General features: G+C 38.0%; 1 long non-coding RNA gene across 1 annotated transcript; it reads left to right on the plus strand.

The window, feature by feature from the left end:
- The first annotated feature begins 3,131 nt into the window (after window positions 1-3,131).
- On the plus strand, window positions 3,132-5,599 carry LOC108382313 (uncharacterized). Its single transcript, XR_001849678.1, has 3 exons — window positions 3,132-3,190; window positions 5,374-5,431; window positions 5,564-5,599. It is a non-coding gene; the product is annotated as an uncharacterized LOC108382313 (long non-coding RNA).

The raw sequence follows: 5,599 nt of genomic DNA on the forward strand, positions 1-5,599 counted from the left end.
AAGAGATGTACATATGTATGTGTGTGAAGGGTCGTAAGCAAGAATATAGGATGTGCGTATGTACATATGTATATTAGGCTGGTCCAAGAAGAATAAAGTCTATGTATTTTATATGGGGGAAAAAAAACAAGTTTTCGTAGAAGTGGCATAGAATTCTTGAAAATCAATATTTTTCGATCGGAAAACTCTGGTTCTCTTCAGGAGGTTTCCAATAATAATACCCAATTTAATTTAACCATTTTTTAATACCAAAGATTTTCTATTGGCCTTCCATTGCATTTTCTGGGCATGAAAAAGTGGTTAAATAAACATTTGGGTGTTAATACTGGTAATCTCCTGAAGCGAAACAGAATTCTCCGGACGAAAAATATTGATTTTAAAGAATTTTTTACCATTTCTACGAAAAGTTGTTTCTACCCATATAAAGTACATGGAAAATTATGAACGCTTTGAGCGAACTCTAAATATTTTTAGATTTCAAATTAAAAAAGTGTGGGTAAATTTTTTTCGATATAGAACAATCTTAGTGGGTGAGAGCATTACAATTCCGACTTTAATTTTTCACATGCATTTTGTTTTTTTTTACCACCCTAATATGCATACATATATGTCCAACACAAAATAGCATTGACAGCTCTAGACCGGACTTTCTTTCAGTGAGATGGATTGAATATTGGTTTTCTGTCACTTTTGATATGTAACATGCGTATGCAAATTGAATTTCAATTGGACGTCAAGATAACGAGTAAAATCGATAGAGACATCGATAGCGATAACATTAGCGAAAACGTTAACGACTACTTTAAGTATATAGAAAACAATATTGAAGGTTGTAACAACAACGATAATGATAACGATAACGATAACTTCAGCGATAGCGATTCTAGTCTCGATCAAAATAGTTAAAAATATAACGATAATGATATCTAATGGTACTTACAACGATTACCATACCTAAAAAGATAATGATAACGCGACTTTAACGATGACGAAAACGATATCTACTTAGAGAATTCTGGCAATACTGACGGTAGAAATAAATATTACGATAGCAATAAAGTCATCGTTACATAATACAAATAACGATAATGATAAAACTAACGATAGCAATAACTTTAACGGTAACTGATAGCTTTAAAAATAACTGATAACTTTGACGATATCGATTCTGATAACTGTATACTCGATTTCTGATACATGCATACTAATAGTGATAGCAATGAATGCGAGTACGGGGAAGCCCTTTTATCACAAATAATTTTCCAATTTTCCCGAGATGCCTACCAATACCAACATCGCATAAGATAACGATAACGACAAAAATAAAAATAACGATAACGGCAACTTCAACAATACCGCTTATGATAACGATCACGATAATTAAAATTATAACAATAGCACCAACGGTATCGATTCTCTTAACGATCCCGTTTGAAATAACGGATATGTTAGTAAAAAGTGCAACTTTAAAGAAAACGGTAAAAATAACGATAGCAATAACTTTAACGATAACCGTTTTGATACGATTACGGTATCGATTGTGGTAACTAGTATAAGGACAACCATCTCTAACGATAACGTCATCTTTTACGATAATGGAGGAACGAGGAAGATCTTGTATCATAAATTTTTTGGCATTTTCAGACTCGAGGGGTCTAGGCTATCAAGCTAAGTGTCAAATACTAAGATAATTAAATGATTTTATCTTTTTTCTCCTTTGATGAAAACATACAAAAGAAATCCCATTTTAGGTCGAACGTTAGCATCCGATTCTCTAAATTACCCAATAACAAAACACCTCAATTAAACTGCCACTCAGCACACACCACTCGCAAAGCAATAACTTCAAACTCACGCCTGCGTCAAACTGTCATCGCTGTACATTTTCCGGTGGAACAAAGTACGCTTTTTGGCGCCGCAACGCATCAAAGGTGGATAAGATTAACAAAGCCTGCACCACATACATACATACATACGCATTCATGAGCACAAATACAATGAAGCATACATTCGCAAATACATATCCTACGCACACATATCAAATCCTTTATCAGCAAAGAACACTCAACGAAGCGATGAAGCCACAAGAATAGCCATGATGCGTCGTTGTGTATTGTTATTGTTGTACGCTTTTAGAACTGAAGGACTTCCGAAAATGCTTTGAACAGCAAACACGCTCACACATGATACATGATTCATTACAAAACATACAAAACATTTAAAGCAACAATAGTTACAACAGTGCCACTAGAGGGAGAGAGTGCTCCGTACATGCACGGTCATGCTTGTCGCTGTGCGAACATTGTGTAGGTGTTGAATGTAGGTTTTCACTTTGCGTGCGCGCTAGTGAATATGACGAATAGGGGGATGTGTAGGCGACGCAAGTTGAAAGCAATGAAATGTGTGTGTGTATGTAAGTCAGTAAGTTCTTGATGCCGCCTGCTTTTTTGGCTTCGCCTTTCACGCTTTTGATGCATTAACGCGCGTGGGATTGTGCGAAGCATCGTCGCCCATTCAAGCTTTGACGTTTGTTACGCGCGAGTGTACGCTTACATAATTGCTTAGAGTGCTTTAGATACAATATTTCAAAGATACGTTAGTTAACACTTTGTGGCCTTTACTTAAGCCAAATTGCAGTGGAATTGTGGTTGGTTTGTGACTGGCTGGCTGGCTGGCTGGTTGTTGATCCGTTTTTTTTTTTTTCAGATTAAATTAAAAATGGCGCACGCTCAAAGGAAAATTTTGGCAAACATTACTTTAGCTGGCACTTGTAATACAATGCGTGCAAATTGGGGAATTTTTTTCTTTGCAATAATACATTATTACATTAAATAAAATCAAAAAAAAATATTTGCAAGCAAAACTGAGTAAAACCAGCAGCTGTGACTTTTCCCACTTCCTATGTAAGCATAAAAGTCAAAATAAATTATACATAAAAGGAATATAATTCGCTTAATAGAACAATTTATCATTTCACTTAATTTATTCAACCACACACAAAAACTCTGTAGGCACAGTGATTTAACACTTTTCTTTTTCTAAATAAAAATAGCTCTTTGAATGAATGTACTAAAAGCTTTCGGCTTATATCAGGTTTTCTAATTTATTTGGTTTTTTTTTTTTGAATTTCTTGCAGGCTGTCATTTTGTGCGGACGCTTTGCCTTCAGGGTAGCGAAGTCTGTTTCGATGGTAAGCTCAATTTAAAAAGCAAACTTTTTTAGGAATTGTGTTTTTGTGCACTGCAAAAATATTGATTCTACATATTGTCACCTGAATTGCAAAAGGCTGTAACTAAATAACAAAAATTCTTAAATTACCTTTTTGATTGATTATGATGTATTACATCGAATTGCAAGTCCTCACACCAATTTTTTAAAAAAAAAAAAAACAAATTTTATTATTCACGGCTTTTCGCATTTCAGGTGACGATATGTATGTATGTATGTATATAACTATGTATGTACTCTACTCGTACTTTTTGGCCGAGTTCAACAAAGCGCGCCAGTTGTTTATCTTCTGTGACAACTGACATCAATTGGAAATGCCAAGCGAAGGCAATTCCCTCTCCACTTGGTCTCTCCATCGCTATGGGGGCCCCCCTCTTCCTCTGCTACCACCAGCGGATTCCGAGTTGAATACTTTCAGAGCTGGAGCGTCGGTGTCCAGAAATGCTCTTATATCTCTAAATTATGACTATCAACAGTGACGTTGGTGCCAAGACGCGAATGAGCTGACTGTTTGCTTGATGACAGGAGATACTTCGTCTTGTCCTTGTTTACCACCAGACCCAATCGCTTTGCTTCCTTATCCATCTTGTAAAAGGGTAAATTGTTCATGAGCGGTTCAGTTCTGCAAGTCTTATTATCTTCTCCAACATCCGATTAAAGAAATCGCCCTATCTGAAACCCCGTTTGATAGCAAATAAGTTTCGAGGGGATACCAAATTCAGATATCGCAGCGTATAGGCAACTCCTTTTAGTGCCCTCGAAAGTGGCTTTGAAATCGACAAATAGATGGTCGATCCTTTTCTCGCGAGTCGTTTCCAAAATTTGGCATATTATGAATACCTGGTCTATGGTGGATTTGCCAGGTCTAAAGCCACGCTGATAAGGCCCAATCAGTTCGTTGCCGGTGGGCTTCAGCCTTTCACACAATACGCTCGATAAGACCTTGTAACCTATGCTATAAATGGCGAGTCGCCTTTCATGTGGATTGGGCCAGTCGTCGGGCATGCGTTCATCTAACCATATTCTGCATGCTTAAGAGTTTATGCATGCACCTTGTCAACCCCTCGCCGCCGTACTTGAATAGCTCAGCTGGCAGGCAGCGTATTTGCTATTCGTACCTCGTCATAGTCTACTCTACTCATACTCTCAAGGATGATATGGAAAGTTTCCATTTGGAAGCAATGTATAAACATTCCTCTTTGTTTTCTATGGAAACTAAGCAGAAGTTTAGACTCGTCACTGTTTCCGTTCCGCATTGTTTCCACTCCCCTCCAAGAAGTTTACTGAGGAACTTTTTGGAAAAAAAGTTTCCCGTGCTTTCCATGGACAGCGTAGAGGAAAGTGTGACTATATCAAGGCGCACGCCGCAAGTCGGAGGAGAAACTCGGCCAAACCCTAACATATTAACCGGAGCCCTGAATAACGATTCCTGCAGAGGAGAATCCGTTCAGAAACTCCTTTGCGAACGGCTCGCGCTGTGGAGAATGCGTTTCAGATTTTTGCCGGACTACTGCGTTAGAGTATCTATTAGGGTTCGGCCGAGAGTCAGGATGATTTAAAAACTTTTAGGGGTAGGTCTGGGGAAATCCACTCCTCGGCATCATAATGCAAAGTCTTAGTGAACTTTAACTGTCGCTTCCCTCCTAGCCTAACTCTCGGACAGTGACTTTGCCTTACTGCACAACTTCCATCTCGGCACTCACCGCCTCTTCATTAATATTGTTTAAAATATTAAGATAGCACAAAGAACATATCGCTTGTTAACTCGAGCAGTTTAAGAAAGAAATATTCAGACGGCTAAGTGGCTATTAAAACCAGTACAGTTTTCTCGCTAACCATTTACAAGATGGTGTCCTGGGCGGTCATAACTCCGGGCTAGACCCATAAGTCTGCCACTTATGGTATAGAAACAAATCGCCTTATGCCTAGTTTACAATAACTTTACTTAACGCTTAGTTGAGGTATACTATACACTCTCACAAGAAGCTGGTTGGATCCTAAGGTGTGTTCCAGTATTCTTTTCTTGAAAAACATCCATCGAAGGCTGGTTAAAAGATTGTATTAGTTTAATACCAGTATATACATACACCGTATCAATGAAAAGTATCCGCGCAATTCAAATTTTCTTACGTTCTTCTACAACAGATAACATATTTGGAAAATGCATACCGACAACTGGCGTAGATGTTGAGGACATTGAAAAGTAAGTACTTCCCTCATTTCAGTGTACAATATTCACGACCCTCTTCACCATCCTTTATTCATTCTCATCTACCAATTCTGAAAGAGAAAATTGAATTATCTTTTCCTCTGTCTACTCCCTCGCTTCACGCAGAACACCCCTCACGGAGGATCAATCTCGCACCCTCGC

This window comes from Rhagoletis zephyria, unplaced genomic scaffold (assembly GCF_001687245.7).
Source record: "Rhagoletis zephyria isolate East Lansing unplaced genomic scaffold, Rhagoletis_zephyria_1.1 Rzeph_scaffold_26267, whole genome shotgun sequence".
NCBI lineage: Eukaryota > Metazoa > Arthropoda > Insecta > Diptera > Tephritidae > Rhagoletis > Rhagoletis zephyria.